This window comes from Pseudorca crassidens, chromosome 16, assembly GCF_039906515.1.
Source record: "Pseudorca crassidens isolate mPseCra1 chromosome 16, mPseCra1.hap1, whole genome shotgun sequence".
NCBI classification, from domain to species: Eukaryota; Metazoa; Chordata; class Mammalia; order Artiodactyla; family Delphinidae; genus Pseudorca; species Pseudorca crassidens.
The window spans coordinates 16,374,080-16,398,597 of record NC_090311.1 but is presented as its reverse complement, the minus strand read 5'-3'; the positions used below and the strand labels follow the sequence as shown (position 1 = coordinate 16,398,597).

At 43.7% G+C, this 24,518-nt stretch overlaps 1 long non-coding RNA gene across 4 annotated transcripts in view; it reads right to left on the bottom strand.

Annotated features, from left to right (window-relative positions):
* Positions 1-24,518, bottom strand: part of LOC137208751 (uncharacterized) — a 108,304-nt gene that overhangs the window by 62,044 nt on the left and 21,742 nt on the right. For 3 of the 4 annotated variants that reach the window (XR_010935738.1, XR_010935739.1, XR_010935737.1), the window contains exons 3-4: positions 12,948-13,126; positions 12,460-12,644 (exon numbers count right to left, since the gene is read on the bottom strand). This is a non-coding gene — a long non-coding RNA (uncharacterized lncRNA). The remainder of the gene's footprint in view (positions 1-12,459; positions 12,645-12,947; positions 13,127-24,518) is intronic. The other variant, XR_010935740.1, reaches the window with a different exon arrangement.

The window sequence follows — 24,518 nt, the reverse complement described above, 5'->3', positions numbered from 1 at the left end:
TTCCCAGAAGACTGTGACACCATGCCTCACGTCGGTGACTCTTGGCTTTTCAGCCCCATTAGCGTTTGGTAAACAGTTGGTGCTCCAAATATGTTTAGATGAACAGAATATGTTTTCTTTTTTTTAAATTTATTTATTTTTGGCTGCATTGTGTCTTCGTCGCTGTGCGCGGGCTCTCTCTAGTTGCGACGAGCGGGGACTACTCTTTGTTATGGTGCATGGGCTTCTCATTGCGGTGGCTTCCCTTATTGAGGAGCACAGGTTCTAGGGTGTGCAGGCTTCATAGTTGTGGCACGTGGGCTTAGTAGTTGTGGCACGTGGGCTCAGCTGCTCCACGGCATGTGGGATCTTCCCGGACCAGGGATCGAATCCATATCCCCTGCATTGGCAGGCGGATTCTTAACCACTGTGCCACCAGGGAAGTCCAGAGTATGTTTTCTTGAGGGAAAATGTCTGTTTATAACAAATCTATGCTAAACTTGTACATCCACTTAGATATGCACGTTATAGAACATATTTATTTTTAAATTACCTTGACAATTGGAGTTGAAACAGCAGTAAGGCAAAGTCTTTGGGGGGGGATGAGGACCTCTGTGACAGCACAGGGACATGTGTCAGGGCTACCAGGCTGGATAAAGTTCTGATGCCTTGTGGCCACTCCCTGGCATGCTCCCTGATTTCTGGTTAAATTTTTCCATGATTGCGTGAATATTTGTCTCTCAGGGAACCATTTGTCCCTACACATAGAGAAAAGGTATTTGCACTAACCTAAAAGGCAATGTTGACTTGTTTTCTCTCTAAGCTGTCAGAGAAAGAGACAGCAGGGCTCCCTTTATCTATAAAACTGAAACACAGAGACTTGAAAGACGCTGCCTTGTAATGGTTTGTCTCCAGGCCCCCATCCGGTAAGTTCCTGTCCAACAGAGCTGACGCTGGGCAAAGTGATGAAATGGCCAAAAGAATCTCTCTGATTCTCTCCCACTTCCCATGATCTTCTCTCAGTTTCTTCCCAGTCATCCCCAATACTTGTTCCAAGTCCCAGTGGTAACATCCCCTAAGCATTCAGTTGGTGCTTCTTTCATGATATTTATAAGATTCCATCCCCTATTCAGCCCAGTAGCCCAGGGCTCCTGGACATACTTAAGCACCTTTGTATCACCTGTGCAGTACCCCACCCAAAGCCCATCCAGAGCAGGGCTTCAGGTGATGGATGAAGATGGACCTGATATATGGCTTAGGGCATTACCCTTCCAAGGACAGATACATTGTAACAAGATTGAAGTCCAAAGAATGAATCTGTCTGAGTCAGAGAAGGAACACAGCAGAGAAGACAGACTGGGTAGAGAAAACCTTTGACTACAATGACATCCAGCTTTTCCTTACCAGTAGTCAGGATGCATGAACTGAAAAGAATATTTAAAATCAGAGCTATTTTGAAAAATTCAAATATATATTCCAAAAATTTTTCAAATTATATCGGTCAATAGAGAACCATGTCCTCTAGTTACAATTTCTTCTCCACTTCTTCAAATGGTTTGATAGGTGGGAGCTAGTCTGCACTCCATTGAAGGAGTCTTGTTGGAAGTCCAGCTACTTGCAGACAAGTTTTCTCTCTCTGATTAGACTATAAGCTCGTTGAACAAGGATCTTGTCCTAATAATCTCCATATCCGTGGTTCATAGTGGAAGACTCATAGCAGTTTGCTCAATAACTATGTGATGGGTGGATGAACGGATGCTGGATGGATGGTTACACCTCACTGGAGCCCACAACTTAAACTATAGGTGCTGTAGGAATGGAGATTGAATTTAAGAAAAAGACAGCAGAGGGGCAAGTAGGGAGAGAAACAGAGCAGAGCCCTTGGACCATCTGGCTCGGGGGTAGGACAGGGAAGGTTCTGAGTAGACAGGAGAGGGTTTCTGTGCCTTTGCTACTCTGTCTGCCAAATGAGTAGGCAGATCACTCTAAGGTCCCTCGTAGCCCAAGAGCCTTTTGGGCCATGGACTGTGAATTACTAGTCACTGGGAGCTGGCGGACACAAGTGGCCCAATTACTTTCACCAGGAGATGAGCTGGAGAGTGGCGGTCATTTTTAAGCACTATTTTAAAGATAATCCTTAAATCTTAATCATAATTCACATGATGAGCTATTTGTCCTCCTCTGAAATTCTCGCAGTTCAAAGACTCTGCAAATAGGAACACAAGCCCCTTGCTGTGGCACTAAATCTGGAGAACATCCTTCTAGCCTCCCTCTCTGTTGCACAACGCTGCTGACTCCTCTGTGTGAACCTGCCAACTTGGATGCACAGAACAATGTGTCCCACAGCCACTCTCCACACCCATCTCTATTCCCTCTGAACCCTGACCTCTGCTTCTTATTATAAACCAGCACAATTACGAGGAAGCTGAGATGACCAAAAACTTTACACACACATACACAGAGCTGCTGTGAACAAATTGCCCCGAGTGCATTCAAGTTCAAGAACGTGAGGGGGAGAAGGGAGGAGGGATTCTAATCTTTGGTCTGTCACATGGAAGAAGAAAGAAAAGCTCATGTACCCATGCTTCTGTCCTGAGATCACAGGCAATGAATCTACTCACTGTGTCCCTTCTCCTCCTCCATCCCTGGGTTGGGGTTCTGGCCTGGGATTAGAGAAGACAGATGTCGCTCCCCAGGAGGGGAACTGGAGACTGAATTCTAGATGGAGCCTCCGAGGGGCTGGTAGATGGGGCCTAAACCAGGGTAGCTGTGCATATTGACTCACTATCAGAAGCCCCCTCAACACACTGTAGACACTGGGGAAGTTTGGCTGGAATCTTTCCAGGGAGATAATACATGTCCTGTTTCTAGGGCTGCCGTAACAAATAACCACAAACTGGGGAGCTTAAAACAACACAGATCTATTGTCTCATGATTCTGGTGGCTAGAAGTCTGAAATCAAGGTGATAGCAGAGCCGTGTTCCCTCTGGGGGCTCTAAGAAAGAGTCCTACCTTGCCTCTTCCTAGCTGCTGGTTCCTAGCTGCTGGTACTGCTGGCATTCCTGGGGTTGTAGCAGCATCACTCCAATTTCTGCCTCCACTTTCACATGGCTATCTTCCCTCTGTGTGTGTCTTCACAGGGTCCTCTTATAAGGACACTAGTCATTAGATTTAGGGCCCACTCTAATCCAGTATGACTTCACCTTAAATACATCTGCAAAGACCCTAGTTCCAAATAAGGTCATATTCGGAGGTTCTGGGTAGACATGAATGGGGGGGGACATATTCAACTGAGTACAATACAGTAAATTGCAAAGGCCGTAGCCTAGAAGTCAGAAGACCTGGGTTCAAGGTCTGGCTTGACCCCACTTACTAATTTTGAGAAGTTAAACAAGTCATTTAACTCTCAATGCTTTTGCTATAAAATGGAAATAATAACAACAGTAATAATAATACCTACACTCAAGGCTGTCGTGAGACTAGAGTGGGAACGACTGTAGGGTCTGTGGTGTGGGAATGACTTCGTTGTAACAGCAGCCTCCAAGTCTACCACCAGACTGGCTAAGCCAGAAGTCATAGAACATTAGGTGGCAGGCAGCTTCTAAGACGACCCCCAGGAATTCCCACCTCCTGGTATTCACATCCTTGTGTAATCCCCTCCCCTTGAGTACTGGTTGGACCTCATGACTTACTTCTAATGAATCAGGCAAAAGTGATGGGATGTGAATCCTGAGATTAAGTTATGAAGAGACTCTTGCTTTCTCACTTCCTCCCTGTGATGGAAGGCAGGTTCATGTTGTAAGTGGCCCTATGGAGAGGCCCACATGGCAAGAAACTGAGGGAGGTCTCTCTCCAGCCTGTGAGAAACTGGAGGATCCTGCCAATACCACTTATGCGGGCTTAGAAGTAAATCCTCCCCAGTTAGCCTTGGGAGGACTGCAGTACCTGCCAACATCTGATTATAGCCTATGAGAGACCCTGAGCAGAGGACTATATCCTAACTCACAGAAATTATGAAATATTACATATTTATTTAAAGCCACTAATTTGGGGGTAATTTGTTACACAACCATAGATAATGAACTGCTATGGACTGAATGTTTCTGTCTCTCCCAAAATTCGTATGTTGAACCCTAATCCCAAGTGTGATGGAAATGGGAAGTGGAGCCTTTTGGAGGTGATGAGGTCATGAGGGTGGAGCCCTCATGAATGGGATTAGTGCCCTTATAAAAGAAACCCCAGGTTGCTCCCTCATCTCTTCCACCACGTGAGGACACACCAAGAAGATAGTCGTCTATGAACCAGTTCTTCACCAGACACTGAATCTGCCAACACTCTTATCTTGGAATTCCCAAGAGAATTTCTGTTGTTTATAAGCCACCCAGCCTATGGTATTATGTTACAGCAGCCAGAATGGACTGAGCCATTAATACAGTTTATTAAAGCAATTTAAAAATTAAGAAACAAGAGGAAGGAGATGGGGTAGGTCCGAGTGGAATGAAAGACCACATTTCCTGAGCCCTGGATTATGCAATATTCACATATCCAGCCTCTGTCAGCCATATCAGGCTTCCTCACTGATGGTTTGATTATGAGAACCAAAGTTGAGGGTTTGAGCAAAGGGACCCATAGACAGAAGGTACCTGGGCCAATAATGCACACTTGCTCCACAGGGAGATGTAGGGGCAAGCACTCAGGGCCACAGCTGTACCTTCTCCGTTAGCCTGTTGAGCAGCTATGAATTTTATCTGGCAGAGGACATATGGGACCAGAATGTGTGGCCACGTTAAGACCTGATGAATACTGAGCGTCTCATATGTATGTACTTATGTGTGTTTAGTGTATCATGAATATTTGGTGCCATGTATGCTTTATGTGTATTATGAATATTTAATCCTACTTGGTCTTTCCATCCCTTCTGGGTTTTTTTCTGGTTAAAAAAGTACTTTCTGGGACTTCCCTGGTGGCACAGTAGATGAGATTCCACATTCATAGTGCAGGGGGCCTGGGTTCGATCCCTGGTCAGGGAACTAGATCCCAAATGTGTGCCACAACTAAGAGTTTGCATGCCACAACTAAGGAGCCTGCCTGCCACAACTAAGACCCGGTGCAACTGAATAAATAAATGTTTTTTAAAAGTACTTTCTTAACCTTAAAATACAGAAGTAGGAGAAACCCTCATTATTGTTTCTCATGTCATCTACTTTACTGGCCACCCTTTGCCACATCTTTTACCTTGCCTTGAATACTCTTTGCCATGACCATCAAACTCCTATCCATCCTCCAAAGCCCAGCTTAAGTCTCACCTTCTGCAGAATGCCTTCCCTGACACTGTAGCCAGTTTATGCTGAATTTGGTTCATACCAGCTCAAAAGAGCCAGCTGGTAATTTTTTCAGGAATTTTGCAAGCTGATTATTGAACACAGGCATCATTAAAAATTAAATATATGTAAACTTACAATGAAATAAATTATATTTTTTAAGAAGGTAGTAAATGCTCAGAACTCATCACTTCTGAATTATTATAATACATTTGACTGTAATCTGTGCTCACATTTATTTACATTCATTGTGCCTTTGTGGTGGAACTACTTTATCATGGTATGTCCTTGTGTGTCTCTTCCCAACTCCACATTCCATGAAGTCATCTTGGTGACTTGAAGTTGACCATGTTGGAAGTATGGTATTTACACCATGGAAATTGGCAAATGCTACACAGGAAAACTTTTCTTTTCCTCCCAGAGAGCCAGTTGTTAAACATTTACCAGCACGACCACTGACCCCAACCAAAGTAATCTCTCTGAATTCTAAACTCGTATAGCACTTCCTGTCTTTTCTATTCAATAAATGGGCATTTAGCTTTTGCTCCCTTAGTTATCAGGAATATTTCCTGTGTGTGCCCATGTCTGTGCACCTTCTCCTCCTAACTTGGGTTGTTGCCAGTTTTAGGAGCAGGGCTGGTGTCCCCCTTTAGCCTTCCTGAGCCCCCTTTTCTTAAATAAATGAGCAAAATGCAACCCCCTTCCCAGTGTGAGGCCCAGCACCATCTCCAGACTTCCTGGCTCTCCAAGGGGCTCATGTTCTCACCATCTTCCCTACTCCTGTTGTGACTCCTGGCCTCCCCCTGCTGCCACTGTCCTCTTTCTGTCCCACATCAGCTCCCACTGCTCCTCCTTTGTTCCCCACAGAACCATGGACACAGCAATATATCTTTACTAAGGGTTTGGAGCAAATGGGTGGGAGAACACAGGAATCAGTAATAATTCAACATCAGGCATCACTTCCCTGATATATTAATTCCCATCACTGGGGATCTCTCCCTGCTCCTTTTCTCCATGGGCTCCTCTCCACCAGGAATGTTATCTCCATGTCTGATGGTCCCCAAACTCCAGTTTCCTTACCCACCAAGGGAAAACCACAATTCATCCAACTTTATGATATCAAGAAATTTGCTCTGAATACCTCCCCAACTAAAGACCCATCTTTGCACATTAATTTTTAAAAATTACAATAAAAACTCTTTAAAAAAGTGGGTATAGAGGGAACATACCTCAACATAGTAAAGACCAGATATGACAAGCCCACAGCTAACATCATACTCAACAATAAAAAGCTGACCGTATGCTAACACACATATATGGAATCTAAAAAAAAAAAAAAAGGTACTGATGAACCTAGTAGCAGGGCAGGAATAAAGATGTAGACATAGAGAATGGACTTGAGGACATGGGGTGGGAGGGTGAAGCTGGGGCAAAGTGAGAGTAGCATAGACATAGGTACACTACCAAATGTAAAATAGATAGCTAGTGGGAAGCAGCAGCATAGCACAGGGAGATCAGCTCGGTGCTTTGTGACAACCTAGAGGGGTGGGATAGGGAGGGTGGGAGGGAGGATCAAGAGGGAGGGGATATGGGGATATATATATGCATATGGCTGATTCACTTTGTTGTACAACAGAAACTAACACAGCACTGTGAAGCAATTATACTCCAATAAAGATGTATTAAAAAAAAAACAATGAAAAGCTGAAAGCTTTTCTTCTAAGATCAAGAACAAGACAAGGATGCCCATTCTTGCCTTTTATTCAACATAGTATTGAAGTCCTAGCCAGAGCAATTAGGCAAGAAAAAGAAATAAAAGGCACCCAAATTGAAAAGGAAGAAGTAAAACTGTCTCTATTTTCAGATGACCTGATGTTATATACAGAAAACCCTAAAGACTCCACCAAAAAACTGATAGAATAAACAAATTCGGTAAAGCTACAGGATAAAAAATCGATTTTTGTAAAGTTACAGGAAAAAAAATCGATTTTACAAAACTATAATCAATATAAAAAAATCAGTTGCATTTCTATGCACTAATAATGGACTATCAGAAAGAGAAATTAAGAAAACAATCCCATTTACAACTGCATCAAAAGAATAAAATTCCCAGGAATAAATTTAACAAAGGAGGTGAAACTATAAGACATTAATGAACAAAATTGAAGAAGACACAGATAAACAAAGATATTCTGTGCTCATAGATAAGAATATTGTTAAAATATCCATACTACAGATTCAATGCAATGCCTACCAAAATTCCCATGGCATTTTTCACAGAAATAGAACCTCAGAATTTGTATGGAACCACAAACGACCCCAAATAACCAAAGCAATCTTGAGAAAAAAGAACAAAGCTAGAGATATCATGCTTCCTGGTTTCAAACTATATTACAAAGCTATAATAATCAAAACAGTATGGTATTGGCATAAAAAGACACATAGACCAATGGAACAGAATAGAGAGAAGTAAATATAAATATATATATATGTGTGTGTGTATATATATATATGTGTGTGTGTATATAATATATATATTTAATTTATGACAAAAAACCCAAGAACACACAATGGGGAAAGAACAGTCTCTTCAGTAAAAAATGTTAGGAAAACTGGACAGCCACATGTAAAAGAATTAAATGGGACCACTATCTTACACCATACACAAAAATTAACTTGAAATGGATTAAAGACTTTAATATAAGACCTGAAACCATAAAACACCTAGAAGAAAACATAGGTGGTAAACTCTTTGGCATTGGTCTTGGCAAGGATTTTTTTTGGATTTGACACCAAAAGCAAAGGTAACAAAAGCAAAAGTAAACAAATGGGACTACATCAAACTAAAAAGCTTCTGCACAAAGAAAACCATCAACAGAATGAAAAGGCAACCTATAGAATGGGAGAAAATATTTGCAAATCATGTATCTAACAAGGGTTTAATACCCAAAATATATAAAGAACTAGTGCAACTCAGTAGCAAAAAAATAAAGAATCTGATTTTTAAAATGGACAGAGAATCTAAATAGACATTTTTCCAAAGAAAACATACAGATGGCCAACAGGCACATGAAAAGATGCCCAACATCACTAATCATCAGGGAAATGCAAATCAAACCCACAATGAGATATCACCTCACATCTGATAGAATGGCTATTAACAAAAATACAAGAAATAAAAAATGTCAGTGAGAATGTGGAGAAAAGGGAACCCTGTGTACTGCTGGTGAGAATGTAAATTGGTGCTATGGAAAACACTATGGAGTTTCCTCAAAATATTAAAAATAGAACTACAATATGATCCAACAATTCCATTTCTGGGTATTTATCCAAAAGAATTGAAAACAGGATCTTGAAGAGATATTTGCACATCCATGTTCACTACCACACTGCTTACAATAGCCAGGAGGTAGAAGCAACTTAAATGTCCATCAACAGATAAACGGATAAACAAAATGTGGTATATACATACAATGGAATATTATTCAGCCTTAAAAAAGAAGGGAATCCTGTCTCATGTTACAACATGGATAAGGATTGAGGATATTACGCTAAATGAAATAAACCAGTCACAAAAGACAAACACTGCATGCTTCCGTTTATATGAGGTATCTAAAGTCGTCAACCTCTTAGACACAGGAAGTAGAATGGTGGTTGCCAGGGGCTAGGGGGAGGCGGGAAAGTTGGAACTATTCAATGGGTACAGAGTTTCAATTTTGCAAGATGAAAAGTTCTAGAGATCTGTTATACAACAAGATGCATATAGTTAACAATACTGTAACGTACACTTTAAAATTGTTAGAAGGTAAATTTATGCCATGTGTTTATTAACCACATTTTTTTTTTAAGTAAAGGAACTAACTGATCTTCCCATTCTAAAAATATGTGATTTCGTAACAGGACTCAAGAAACAATACAAGACAATCACATGTGTGCCTGATATAAATTATTTTTGGACTATCTGTGGTTTTGAAATATCCAGGTCACTCTTTACTACCATATAAGTAAGAGGTATGTTTAAAGAGGTGTCCCAGAGTTTCAGCGAGCCCACTTTTAGTCCTGGGACATTCTCTACACTGTATAACCTTTTTTTATAACTGGAAAAAAGTCTTCTCCCATGTCAGAAATGCATACACATGTGGCAGACACAGTAAGGGGATGGCATCACATAGGGAGTATTGGAGAGAGCTGGTCACCTGTTACCACCAGCCAAGGCTCTCCTGGAGCCTGGCCCAGCATCTGATGCTGCCGAGCCCCCCTCTGTGTATCCAGATCCCAGACAACCTCTGCTCACCACATCCTGGGAGATGGGCTTCCTTTCTACCTGTAAGCAGCCTGTTGGGAAACCCCATCCTACTCAAATGAACTTACAGTAAATCCTTTAGAGAAGTGAAAAACCCCTTTATGCTTCACTCTTTACTTTGTGAATTAAAATTTTTGTGAACAGCGTTTTCTTTGAGCAAAGTTCCCTCTACAGTCACACTAGATGGTTTGTCTAAAGCTCATGCGAAAGGGTGGCCACCCTTAGTCATGCCTGCTTTGCTCTTCCCCTACAAGAAAAACATTTTACAGCTGTGTCAAAAAACCCCCAAACAACCCAATCAAAAAATGGGCAGAAGATCTAAATAGACATTTCTCCAAACAAGACATACAGATGGCCAAGAGGCACATGAAAAGATGCTAAACATTGCTAATTATTAGAGAAATGCAAATCAGAACTACAATGAGATATCACCTCACACCAGTCAGAATGGCCATCATCAAAAAAATCTACAAACAATAAGTGCTGGAGAGGGTGTGGAGAAAAGGGAACCCTCCTACACTGTTGGTGGGAATGTAAATGGTTGGTAGGTAAAACCATTATGGAGAACAGTATGTAGGTTCCTTAAAAAACTAAAAATCGAACTGCCACATGATCCAACAATCTCACTCCTGGGCACATATCTGGAGAAAACTCTAATTCGAAAATAGACTTGCACCCCAATGTTCATAGCAGCACTATTTGCAATAGCCAGGACATGGAAGCAACCTAAGCGTCCATCAACAGATGAATGGATGAAGAAGATGTGGTACTTACATACAATGGAATATTACTCAGCCATTAGAAAGAATGAAATAATGCCATATGCAGCAACATGGATGGACCTAGAGATTGTCATACTAAGTGACATAGACAGAGAAAGACAAATATCATATGATATTGCTTATATGTGGAATCTAAAATAAGGGTACAAACGACCTTATCTACAAAATATAGTTACAGATGTAGAAAACAAACTTATGGTTACTAGGGCGTAAGCTGGGGGAGGGATAAATTGGGAGATTTGGGATTGACATATATACACACTACTATATATAAAATAGATAATAAGGGAACAGCACAGGGAACTCTACTCAATACTCTGTAATGACCTATACAGGAAAAGAATCTAAAAAAGGGTGGGTATATGTATACATGTAACTAATTCACTTTGCTGTACACCTGAAACTAACATGACATTGTAAGTCAACTATACTCTAATAAAAATTTTTTAAAAAACTTTTTTTCACTTTATTCCCCCCCCGCTTTTTTTTTTTTAAAGGAGACCAGCAGATGTTTGATGTGGGGTCAGGTGCTGTTAGAGACCAGCTTTTCTGCAAGACAGTTCCCATGTGGGAGTTGTCCTGTTTCTCCCCAGTGTCTCCAAAGCAAAGTTTCAGAGACTGTTCTGACAGCCTGGACTCAGGCCGATGCCATTGTAGTTCCAGGTCTGCAGCACCCCTTGGAGGCGTTTTAATGTTCTTGACAGACTATCTATTAAAATATTGTGTCCTCATTTGGAGTTTCCAGCTCTGTGTTTGCACTGAGCCCCATCCAGCTAAAAAGGGAAAGAAAATACTTGATGTGTTCTTTACTGCAGGGTCCAGGCAGATACCGACCAAACTTTATTGTCAGTGGCACCAAATTCTGCACCATCTGCCCAGCCTGGAGACTCCAAATGGCTCCCCAAGGCCACGAACCTCATGTAGACTTGAGGTTTGGAAGAGGTCAACTTGGTTCTGGCAAGTGCACTGCAGGCCACCTCCCAAGCCTGAAAACATTCATTAGAATGGTTTTAAGCCCAAATTAACATCAGATGGTTTTAGCCACAGTTGCCCCCATTTATGTTATAAAATCATGCATTTTTAGAGCTAGAAAGGATCCCAGAGAACTTCAAGGTCAACAACCTCATCCTACAACGGTGAATTGAAAAGGGTCATTGAAGGACACCTTCTGGTTGGTAACAGAGACGGGGCCAGAACCCAGCCAGGCCTCCTGACTCCCCACAATTGGATCTTCCCACTATAGCCCAAAAGTACATGACTTAGCTCTCAAAAGTGAATCTAGTCTGGGCCCTTGTCCTCAGGACGTTGCCTTTCTTCTGGAGGCCTGATAAAGGTCACACAGGGAATGGAGTGGAAATAAGCTGATGACCCCTGGGTGGCAAACAGTGCCGGCTTGGCAGACAGAACAGTGGCGGAGGTCCCCCGAGACCCAAGAATGTGAAAGCTCCTAGTTGATGGGACGGCACACAGAGGCTGACTGTGCTGAGTACATTATGGAAAAATTAGATTCAGATCATCTTTTGAACTCTTGTTCTGTCCTGACCCCAATAATTCAGAGATGGAAGATTTGTACCGTCAGTTCTGCAGTTATTTCAAGTACAGTCAGTTCTGCAGTTCTTTCAAATGGTAATTCCTTACATTATATGTTTCACTTGTAAATTTTCAAAATGCTTTCATAAACTATCTTCGGTTGGGTCCCCAGATACAGACTCAGGAGAAGATTCACATGCAGGTGTCAATAATTTACAATGGAGATGCTCCCAGGAGAAACCAGCCAAGGGGTGGGAGCAGCTCCAGCAGCCCAAGGACCATCCTCCAAAGGAGGTCTCAGGTTGGAGCCTTCGGAAGCAAAGCACTCAGAAACTGGGGGACTGGCACATGGAACCAGTCAGAGGGCTCTAAGGAGGTCTGGATTCAGCACCCATAGTGTCTGCTACACCTGGGCTAGCTCACTTGGTCCTTAAGCAACAGGAGGGAATGCATCCTTCATTTACAGAACACAGGAGCTAAGATAAAGAGAAGCTATGCCCAAGGTCACACACTCAGTGTAAATAACAAGGCGTACAGGACTCACCTGGACGTGCCCCGCCCTCAAGGCTCTTCTTTCTCTACCACGGGAATGCTTGCAGTCCATGATAGTTTCCCACTGGCTAAGGTGATGTGCGTCCGATGTAATTAGGAAGTCAAATCAGCTGCATTCCAAACCAACTGGAAACTACTTTTGGATGTGTTGATGTTGATTATCTAGCTTTCTAGTCCCTTAAATCAGAAGAGAATTTGGAGAAGTTTTGCACTTATTAATCTCAATGTCTCTGGGAAACAGACATCAGAATAGTGTTGTTTTAGGTAAACCAACTCTCCACTCTCCTAGCATGACTTGCCGCGTCTCACCTTGTACCTATGCTGTTCTCACCTGTGAGATGTACCACCCCCCACTACTACTCAAGACTCCCCACCTAAGCCTCTGAGCAAGTCTTACTGGATCCCCCCCGCCACCCCAAGGCCTGACCTCCCCTTGGACCTCGGCTGTGTAGCCTTTTGGTGGCATCTCGTCCTGCCTACCTTTTTAACGGGTTTGCTTCTTTTTGCCTAAAGCGAAGATCTGTTCCTTAGGACTGGGCTCACATCTGATGCCACCCTGTATCCTCTGCCAAGTCCAGCAGGATGCTTCAGAAACAGACGTTTGAAGAGCTTTCAGTCACTCCATTTTCAGACAGAAAAATGGAAGCAGCAAGAGCAACCTGCCCAGATAAATCACAAGCCACGGCAACGCTCAGCTTGCAGACGCTTCCTCTCCATTTTCCTCGGTGAAACTGAGAAGGGCTTAAGAGACCACCCCATTAGGGCTGGTGAGAAAGGGGCGGGCTCTGGAGGCCACCTGCCTGCGTGATTAACTGTATGACCTCAGGCAAACCTGCTTCACTTTTCTCTGTTTTCTACTCTGTAAAATGGAGTTAATAATAGCACCTGTCTCACAGGATTATGAGGATTAAATGAGCTTCACGCATATAGAGAACTTTAAAAGGTACAGAGTGAGCACTTTAAATAGATTTATCTATTATTATTACTATTACCACTGTTCTGAGTCCAGAAGGGTAAGGAATTTGCCTAAACATTCCATCTCTAGGAAGATCATGCTCGAACGTCACCTCCTCAGTGAAGCCTTCCCTGACCACCCTATGTAAATGGCAACCTTTCTTCTCTGTATTCTTTGTCCCTTTCCCTGCTTGTTGTCTTTTAACCGACTGTGTAATTTACTTGTTTTGTTCATTATTTGTTCCCCTCACTAGGGGGAAGGCAAGGGCACAGTTTTCTGCCCATTTTGTTCACTGCTGTATCCGCCAGACTCTGGAACAGTGCCTAGCACACAGTAGGGCACAATAAATATTTATTAAATGATGAAGTGGCAAATCTGGGATTCAGCATCACCTTGGTGGCTGTGAGTACCACCACATACTGGCCTGGGTGATAACTTGGGGTGTGGCCCCCGGTGGACAGCCCTCGTTCTCTAAGCCCCCGCTCCCAACACCCGCAAATACGCAGTGACACTTACAGGCAAATCGCAGAAGAGATTCCACTTCTGCCCACAGGCGCTAGTTAGGCTACCAGTCAGAACCACATTCAAGGCCCAGCTTGGCCTGTATCTAGGTGTGGGCCTTGGCCAAGGCCCTCTGCCTCTTGGGACCCTCCTCTTGGGCATGGTGGTCTCCAGGGCTCTCCCAGCTTCCTCTGTCGCGGCTTCAAGCTTTGCTTACTTGCAGAGCCCAAGAACACCGAGGTCTCCCTGGTCTTCCCCATTACACCTGATTTAAATCAGCAGGGGCAGCTCTAGACACAGCTGCTCTCAATGCAGCCCTGGCCCCCTGGAGAGGAAGGGAAATGAACAGGCATCTCTGCCCGCCCCAAGCTCTCTCAGGACTGGCCCTCTGCAACCCCAAGCAGCAGAGCCTGGACACTTGCTGAATCCTTTGAAGCTGCGATAGTTGCTTGGGTGGGGCAAGTGTCTGCATGGGCAGGTTTTTTTTTTCTTATTTCCGAGAATTTCCACTTCTAATGGCATTCATCTTTCCCAGGAACTCCCTTCAGCTAAAAAAGAAAAAGCAAACAAAAGAAACCCTCCCTGAACAAGGAGACTTTCTTTCTCTGACTGTGAGTCCCTGATAAGAAAAACCCTCTGCCAGTTGTGGCATCCTGTTCTGGACCTGCCTGCTCTCCCTCTCCTTGGCAAGGCCACTGTGTCTCTCTCCCATAACCACTTTTTTTTTTTTAATTTATTTAGCTTTTTATTTTTTGGCTATATTGGGTCTTCGTTGCTATGTGCAGGCTTTCTCTAGTTGCGGCGAGCAGGGGCTGTTCTTTGTTGCGGTGCGCGCGGGCTTCTCATTGCGGCGGCTTCCCTTGCTGTGGAGCGTGGGCTCTAGGCACGCAGGCTTCAGTAGTTGTGGCTCACGGGCTCAGGAGTTGTGGTTTGTGGGCTCTAGAGCACAGGCTCAGTAGTTGTGGTGCACGGGCTCAGTCGCTCCACAGCATGTGGGATCTTCCCGGACCAGGGCTCGAACCTGTGTCCCCTGCATTGGCAGGAGGATTCTTAACCACTGCACTACCAGGGAAGCCCCATAACCACGTTTAATAACAACTTATACACTTTGCCTGCTAGACATTTTAAAAAGATAAAAATGACCATATTATCTTTTCTATTCTAAGATGCCTCTTTCACTTTGGTAATAAAACCAACAGGCCTGGACCCACCAGAGACTGAATTCTGCCGTATAGGGCAGAATTGCCATCCAGGATGGGAGCCACCTGCCACATGTGGCTTCCTGAACACTGGAAATGTTGTTAGTCCAAGCTAAGATGGGCTGTAAGTGTAAATATACACCAGATTCCAAAGGCTTAATATGACCAATATGTAAAATAGCTCAGTAGTAAGTTTTATATTGATTACATGTGGACATGGTGATGCTGGGGATATATTGGGTTAAATGAAATATATTATGGCAAAATTAATTTTTACTTATTTAAATGTGACTATTAGGACATTTTAAATTTTGTATATGGCTCACAATACACTCTATTGGATTGTGCTGATATAGAATTATTTCTTGTTTTCTTAGAATTATTTCTAGTCTCTAAATTCAAACAAGGAAGACCAACATTTTGCCTTGCTTCCTTGGATATTCAATCCATATTTCCCAGGTTGTATGATGAGAAAGAGCAGTCCTTTATTTCTTGCTATTTACTCCAAAAGTCCCGAGAAGGGAGGTGAGCACAGGACTTTCATCAGTTAGTCAAGTTCCAAGAGGAATTAAGTTCGCATTTTCCTCCTCAGGGAAGCTATGGTAGTTTCTGCCATGGGCGACCTTCATTTCCAACTGTACCTCTTACTTAGAAATACTCATTATTTCAGAATCTTCTTTGTAAAAACACTGTTCTACTAATTAACCAATTAGTAGAAAGTGCTTGGAAAGCCATTTATGAGCAGCTGAGTTAGGGATATCTCTGCTGGAAATGTTTAAGTCATATCCTTATTGCTACGTGCTGCCTTAACTTGAACCTCCTAAGAGCAGTTTCTAAGACTGGGATTTGGGAGACATGAATGTCAGCACCAGCTCTCTCTCTTTTTTTTTTTTTTTTTTTTTGCGGTACGCGGGCCTCTAGCTGTTGTGGCCTCTCCCGTTGCGGAGCACAGGCTCCGGACGCGCAGGCTCAGCGGCCATGGCTCACGGGCCCAGCCGCTCCGCGGCACGCGGGATCCTCCCGGACCGGGGCACTAAGCCGCGTCACCTGCACCGGCAGGCGGACTCCCAACCACCGCTCCACCAGGGAAGCCCCAGCACCAGCTCTTTGACTTGTAACTGCATGACCTTAAGAAAGCCACTTCCCTGGGCTGCAATTTTGTCATCGATAAAGTTGGCAGGTGGCTTCTAAAAGTCCTTCTACCCTTCGTACTGGATTTAACATTCTAAGACTTGAAAATAAAACACTCAAGATGCAATAACAAAAAATTGAATTTTTGTAGTCAGCTTTTTGGTATTACGCAGGTGTTTCTGATTATCTTATAAAGCTCTTTCCTCTTTTAAGTTTGGGGTTATCAAATCTAAGCAGTAGAAGGACCTATAGCATGTTCCTGATTATTTTATAGTAAAAACCACATCCAGTTCATGCAATCACCCCAGGGTAGTAGTTTGGTAATAAATATCAGGAACGGCAAAGCTCCTCTCCTGTGATCGCTTCATGGAATCCATCATAAGGAAGTTATAGAAATTTGAAGAAAGATTTGTATGGAGACACAATATTGTAAATCAACTATACTCCAATATAAAATAAAAATTAAATTTAAAACTGATTTGTATGGAGAGCTAGTAAGCCAGGCTACTTAACATATAATAATCATAATAACAATAAAAATAAGAAAGATCAGATGTCCAGTAGCAGGTAAACAGTAAAAATAGATAAAGTAAACCCATACAGTAGGATATGGTTACAGCATTAAAAATTGCTTTAGAGAGCTATTTCACAACATGGGAAAGTGTTTCTTCTATGTTTTAAATTGGAAGAAAATTCTTCAATCCTAACAGTAATTTTCCCCAAGTAGTGGCATTTATGAGTGATTTTTATTTTCATAGTCATACTCTTCTATATATTTTCCAAATTCTTTAATAATTCCAATTACCATGATAATCAGAAAAAATGACGACTTTAAAAAAGAAATACATCGAATTTTCTAAGCCCTACAGTGTTCAAGGCTTTATTTGGTTCTGTGATGGACGCATGGCTGAAGTGGAGAACATGGCAATCTACGTGCTTTAGAACAGGACATACCTAGAAGTGCTCAGTAAAGGTTTGGTTAATGATTGAATCAAGAATTGGAGAAAAAAATAAAATCATGAAGGGTTAAATTTTAAAAACTTTCATTTTTCAGGATTAATTTTCAAATGAATGGTACAGACAATGATGAGTTGAGAGGAAGAATAATTACAATGAACTTCAGCTGAAAAATAAGTCTTTATGGAGGACACCTGTGTTAGTTTGTTAGGGCTGCCATACAAATACCACAGACCAGGTGGCTTAAGCAATAGAAGTGTATTTCTCACAGTTCTGGAGGCTGTAAGTCCGAGGTCAAGCTGTCGGCAGGTTTGGTTTCTCCAGAGGCCTCTCTCAGCTTTCACATGGCTACCTTCTTGCTGTGTCCTCACACGGCCTTTCCTCTGTGTGTGCATCTCTCATGTTTCTGTGTGTCTAGATCTCCTCTTCTTATAAGGACCCCATTCATATTGGAATAAGTCCCACTCTAAGAGACTCTTTAAAGACCCTATCTCCAAATACAGTCACTTTCTGGGGTACTGGGGTTTAGGGCTTCGACATGTGAATTTTGGGGGACACAATTCAGCCCGTAACAATACCGATCCCAAGTGATTCCATGGACCTAAAATCTCCCGAGTGATCCTAATCGATCCCAGTGAGGAGCAGGGAGCGGCGTTAATCATCCGGCACTCCCTGCCAACACCGCCCACCTCCCCACCTGCCAGAGGGGATGTGTCAGAATCTGAATCCGAGACACCAATGAAAGCCTTTTAATGGTGCCAAAGGTCCCTTTAGGGATGTCTTTGGAGGAAAAGTGAGGTACCACATTAGAAGAGTTAGAATCCAGCAAATCGTTTCATCCTTGACTAAGAAATTGGACATAACTCTGTAGATAATAGAGAATCATTAGACAATATCAATAAAACACGTAACTTCCCTGTTTTTTATTTGTTTTGTTTTTTAATTCTGGAGGCTAAAAATGACTATATTACGTGAGACTTCACAGGTGTCACTTAATACGGAGCATTTAAATCATCTCAGCAAACAAGTCTTGGGGTTGAAAGAAAAGATAGCCTTTGTCCCATCAAATAAAAATATCACAGAATTGAACAAAGACTACTCTGTTTCACGGTACCTACACAGCCAAAGCAAAAAGTCAATTATCCAGATAATCCTGTTTTATTTATGAAGTTTTAAGCTCCTGTGGAGGACGCCTACCTAGTCCTATTCCCTTTTAGAAAATAATTAAATCCTGAGCCCACTAAATGTTAGAGGTAAAGTGCATGTTCCTTCCAGAATTTTTTTTTTGAGTTCTTGTATTGTACAGGCTGTCCGATTCTTCCTTAACCTTTGACTTCCTCTGCTACCCTCACGAGTTGCCAAGTTCCCCACCAAAAGATCCCTAGAGGAAGGCAATTACAAGAAAACTGTCAACTGGCTGTGATGGAGCCTGATTTTCTTATTGAAATGGAGATTTAAGGTCAGGGAACCAAACAAAAACCAAAACAGAACAAACTCATCAAAATGCAGGCCCCTAAATTGAGACGAACAGTGTTTAACTCTAAATTTAAAAGAGGGATGGAATAGAATGCCACGAGCTTCCCAGAAAACAGGGCAGCTTTCCCTACTGAAGCAAAACAGATTTCTTTTGCCTTCTAGTATAAGCTTTGGTCCTGTATTTCATCCCTACCCTTGTTGTCTTTTACCTTGTCTTTCACTGACTTCTAATAGTCTTAATCTTTGCAAGCCACCTTAAATTGTTTTTAGAACAAGCCACACATACAGACATACATATCCCAACAAACAGTATTCGAAAGCCCTCATTGACCATGCCGCTGCTCAGGCTTTTTTCTTCCCTCTACCTTGTCTCCTGAAAGCCTGGCGTGTGGGAAAGGAAACAGCTCGGGGTCTTAACCATCTATTCAAGTCCCTCCATATCCACGTGGCATTGGTTCCAGGATCCTCGCTCCACCCCCACCCTCATAGGATACCAAATGCAAGGACGTTCAAGCCCCTTCAACGGAACGGCGTAGTATTTGCATATGACTTCCGTACATCCGTCTGTACACTTTAAATCCTCTCTAGGTTACTTCTAATACCTAACAATGTAAGTGTTATGTAAAGAAGTATAAATACGATGGAAATGCTATGTAAATAGTTGCTGGTGCTTGGCAAATTCAAGTTTTGCTTTTTGGAACTCTCTGGACTCTTTTTTCTGAATATTTTCAATCCGAGGTTGGTTGAATCAGGATGCAGAACCCATGGATGTAGAACCCACAGATACCGAGGTGCGACTGTATTCCCAACTGGGTGTTGGCAGAAGTGAAGTACAGAGAACATCCAACAGAGGGTCTGTTATCTATGTCCCAAGATTGTTACCATGTATTATGGGCTGAATGTTTGTGTTCCCCCCAAATGTTGAAGCCCTGACCTCTAATGTAATGGTATTTGGAGGTGGGTCCAGCCAGCTAAAGAATGTCCCTTGCCATCTGGTTCTACAAGAACTAAGTCATTAGCCACTGCAGTTGCTGACTTTTAACACACCTGAAAGGAATTGAGGGTGGAGATCAGAAATGAGGCACTCTGTGCTCTGGGAAAACTGGCAGAATAGGCCTTCAGATGGTGAGATATTTTCAGCAGGAAATTTTATGAACCCCAATTCTTAGAAAATTATCTACCATACTGAGAAAAACACTAAAACCATTAACTAAGACACTTCTCCTCATGACCAGCAGCAGCCTTCTACCAAGATGTGTGCTTGACTGCACGTGCCCCTTCTCCAAACTCACATATATACTGACCCCCCACCCCATCTCTTTGGAGAAGTTCCTCAGAGCTCTCTGAGAGGCTGTCTCCTGGGCTATAGTCCTCAGTAAGGCCCCACATAAAACTGGAACTCATACCTCTCACGTTGTGCATTTTTATTTCAGTCAATAGTCCTTTGGGAGGAGAATAGGTTTAGATGAGGTCCTGAAAGTGGAGTCCCCAAGATGGATCAGTGCTCCTATAAGAGGAGAAAGAAAGGGACTTCCCTGGCGGTCCAGTGGTTAGGACTCCATGCTTCCACTGTGGGGGGGCCCGAGTTCGATCCCTGGTCAGGGAACAAAGATCCCACAAGCCATGCAGCATGGCCAAAAAAGAAAGGAGAGATCTCACCACGGGAAGACACATGAAGAAGTGGGCATCTGCCAGCCAGGAAGAGGGCCCTCACTAAGAACTGACTCTGCTGGCACCCTGGACTTCCCAGCCTCCAGAACTGGGAAGTATAAACGTGTGTTGCTTAAGCCACCCAGTCTGTGGTCTTCTGTTGTAGCAGCCCGAGCGCTGGCCAGAAACGGAAGGTAAAGCAGCCAACCTCCCAGCAATCTTGCCGTCAAGCCACCTGGCAAATCATGTACACGGACCACAGACAGCTCTGATGGGTTTCCACTAGCTCCTTGCCGAGTGCCTAGGACTGGTGCAGCCTTTTTCTGCCCTGAGGATCTCAGAGCCTTCATGGCATTTCTTTCTCTCTTAGACACACTGGAAGCACCAGTCCTTATACCTCTAAAGCTCACACCAACGTTTCTGACTCTCATAGGATTTAGTGGAGCTTCACAGGAAGTAAGATTTTCCTCCTGTGTGTTCTTGGCAGCTGGCCTTTTCCCTGACCGCTAGTGTTGCAGTTTCCATAGCGTTTCACCATGTACCATCTCTCTAAATTTATGGCTAATTTACTTTTTTTCCGATCCCATTCAATGAAAACCAGTCACAATAAATTACACATTGCGTTTTTCAGTCCAGGCAGACGGGCCAGTTGATGACAATATGCTGATTTCAGAAGTTTGCACTGTTCATCTAAACGAAGACTGATATGGCCTAATTGCCTGAATTGGTCGGGGGTGGGGGGTGGGGACAATTCTAAAAGCTGTACCATTGCCAGAATTTCTGCTGCCCGTTAAGCAAAGCTGATAGTGTTTCTCTGAAGCAGGTTTGCACAGAGACCTGTGGGGAGCCAGGGGGCCCCACTCCAGCACCTCTGACACACTTAGTCCTCTCTGGCCTTCAGATTTCCAGCAGCACTTAGACCCCAGCCCACGGAGTCACAGGCTAGTCCCCTGGGTCTCCCAACTACATCGACCCATTGCCAAAGCTCTCAAGGGCTCCTCTGGAAATCCCACGGGCTTGGGCTTGGGCTTGGGTGAGGGGTAGGGGGGATTCACAGCACAGCTCCTATTGCCCCTGAGTACTCATTCCACTGTATCTCATCTCCTCTTTCTCATTTTTGTTCTGGCCTTGGGGTCTAGAAGTTGTGAGCAGTTCCTACGGTCACATCCTTTGGAAAGCTACCTACAGGGAGGGATCTATATCTACCCTTGGGTCCAGTGGTTCTCAGTCAGGCAACACCGCCCCCTAGAAAGCACAGGGAAATGCATGAGGACCTTTCTCAGGATTGTTGAAACAATGGGTTCGAAGATTCTCCTAGCATTTTAGTGCCTGGAACAGGGTTGCTGAATATTCTGAAATGCATGGGGCATCCCTACTCACTGCCCCAAAGGTCAGTAGCGACCCTCCTCCTGGAGAAACACTGGTCATCAAAACTAGGGCACAAGAGCCCCATTCTAACAAACTGCTATATTCCACAGCCCCCTTTCTGCTTAAGTGAGAACTTCTGCAGGGTCTGAGTGGCTTCGGAAGAATCCTCCGTTTACACCTGCGTCCTCCTGCCCAGACCATAAGCATCTTGAGGGCTGATGCTATTTCTGACCCTTTGAATGGCATCTGGGACACAGTAGATTCCAGTAAGGTCTGCTGAATTTGATGAACTGAATTGCATTGCACTATTTCATGAGAATAGGAACAAGGACCCAAACACATAAAGTCTGAGAAGTAAAGGATAAAAACCCTGATTGGACAGGATAAAAATTCTTTCTAAGGGACAGTGAATAGGAATTGTATTCACTATCCCTTCTCCGATGGCCTCTGTTTCCACCCCATCCCTACACCCTACCACGGCCTGGCCAAGAAGAATTCAGGAAACACCCCCAAATCAACCTCTGGGCTTTATGCTGATCAAATAATGAATCAGAGCAATGAACAAGGTGACAAGGAAACAGATGAGCTTTGGAAAAGGCCAAAAGTTAACACCCTAGAAGGTAAAAGGGGATCTAAAAGGAAGGAAGGGACAGAAGAGACAGAATGTGGGCAGAGCCATGGTGGGAAGAGTCTGGAAAGGGGAGAAGTCAGGATGGGAACAGCCTCAACATGGAGAAATTAGAAGCAGGTTCTGAGGGTCTTCAGGTCCTTCACACTGGTTTTGTTTAGTTGTTTATTGAGCTTTTCTCTTACATTTGGGAGATCACAAAGTCAACGAACAGTTAACTACTGTATGAGGACCTACTATATGAAAAGCCCAAATGGTCTTTGAAGAGCATTTTAAATTGCAGTAAAATACACATAAAATTTATCATCATAACCATTTTTAGTGTACCGTTCAGTAGTAATAAGTGCATTCACCTTGTTGTGTAACCAATGTCCAGAATTTTTTCATACTCATTTTCAAACTCATACCCAGTTCCTCCTCTCTCCAGCCCCTGGCAACTCCTACTCTACTTTTTGTTTCTATGAGTTTGACCTCATATAAGTGGGATCATACAGTATTTGCCTTTGTTGAAGAGCATGCATTTTTAAGACCTGCTAATGTGTCCATTACCGTGTGTGACCGTGAAATACGGAAGGAGGGGAAGGTGAAAACCGGGGGTGTTGTCATCACCACCAATACCATCAGCAAATCTGGGAAGAAGCCGAACCTGGCTAGGCCCTCTCGTGTCACCCAGGCCCATGGCCGGCAGAGAGGCCTTCATCCAAGCTTCTGTTCTGGTCCTGACTCCCCCGGTTCCCCCTTCCAAAGATGCCTGGACCAACTGTCACACTGGACTCTGGAACAACCTAATTCACATAAAACTGCTAACAGCTGACAACATAAGTCACATTGTGTTTTCACACAGAGGACTAAATCTCTAAAAGGAGAATTTCAGATAACTGCCTGTATAGACAGAATGTTTGTGTGCCCCCAAAGTTCATATGTCGGAACCTAATCCCCAGTGGGGTTGTATTTGGAGGTGGGCTTTTGGGAGGTAACTGGGTTATGAGGGTAGAGGCTTACTGGTTTAGTTCAGGTCCTGGAAGCAGAGCTTGAGACAGGAATTTGAGACAAGTGACTTACGGTGGATGTGCCTTTTAGGAAACCCTCCATGGGAGGGCAAGAAGGAGGGCGGAGCAGGGACAGCTCTCAGGTAAGGGTGAGCTGTGACTGAGGCACGAGGGCCACCGGCGCGTTTCCATACGGCAGTCACGGTGTCCAGTAAGGCAAGGGTGCTGGCCCTGTGCCCTCTCCTGGGATGGAGCAACCTCCCAGACAGGGCAGCTTGGCAATGAGGGTCCTGGTCCGGTCAAAGGATACACGACTGGTTCTTTGGGAGGAATGTCACACCTGTGTGACTCACGTACGGAAAGCACTGCCAGGCTAGGAAGCTGAAGTGGTTGTTCCTGTTCCTGGAAACAGAAATGAACTATGGTCCAGTGATGAAGCGATTTCCCTAGCTATGGGACAGCTGTGGTAAAGAACTTTCCAGTGTGAGAACTGAGGCTAAGGGGGTGAAGGTAACTGATGATTGACATGGAGGGAACCGAGTAATTACCTGCTACGTGGTAAACTATGGACACAGCACTTTTTAAGAGAGAGGAAAAAATAACTCAGTATACAAGCTTACTGCGTGTAAAACCCAACATCACAAAATTCCCTGATAAGAATCGGCACCAGACAGGCATTTAAAGAGTTAGCATCTTCCTCTGCAGTGGATGTAATTATCACACTGCTTTGTACATCTGTTTGCTGTACCCTCCAAATGGAACAGGATGCCGTTTCACTGATGTTGCAGATTTATCCACCTGGCTTTTGAGCAGTTGGTCACTTTTCAGTCTGGTGGTAAATGCTTCCCCCACCTATCTCGGCACACAGGCTGGTCCCTCCCACCCCAAGCTCCCAGATCCTAGAGTAAAGTCTAGGAGAACTCAACACAGGATGGTTGGTTTTTCCATTGGCTCCCTGCTTTCTGATCCTTCCAGAAAATGCAACTGGACAATTCAATGTGACATTGGGAGGCGGGGGCAGCTTAGGAGCCAAGAAATGACATGTGTCAGTGACATGCGCTGAGGGATAATATCTGTTCACTGACAAAGAGGGAAGGTCTTGGTGAGGCGGAAGGACAGAGCTGGGCCCAACCAGCTGGGAGGCCTTGGCTCACACCCCAGAGCCAGCTGGCAGGAAGGCACAGCCACTGCCATCCA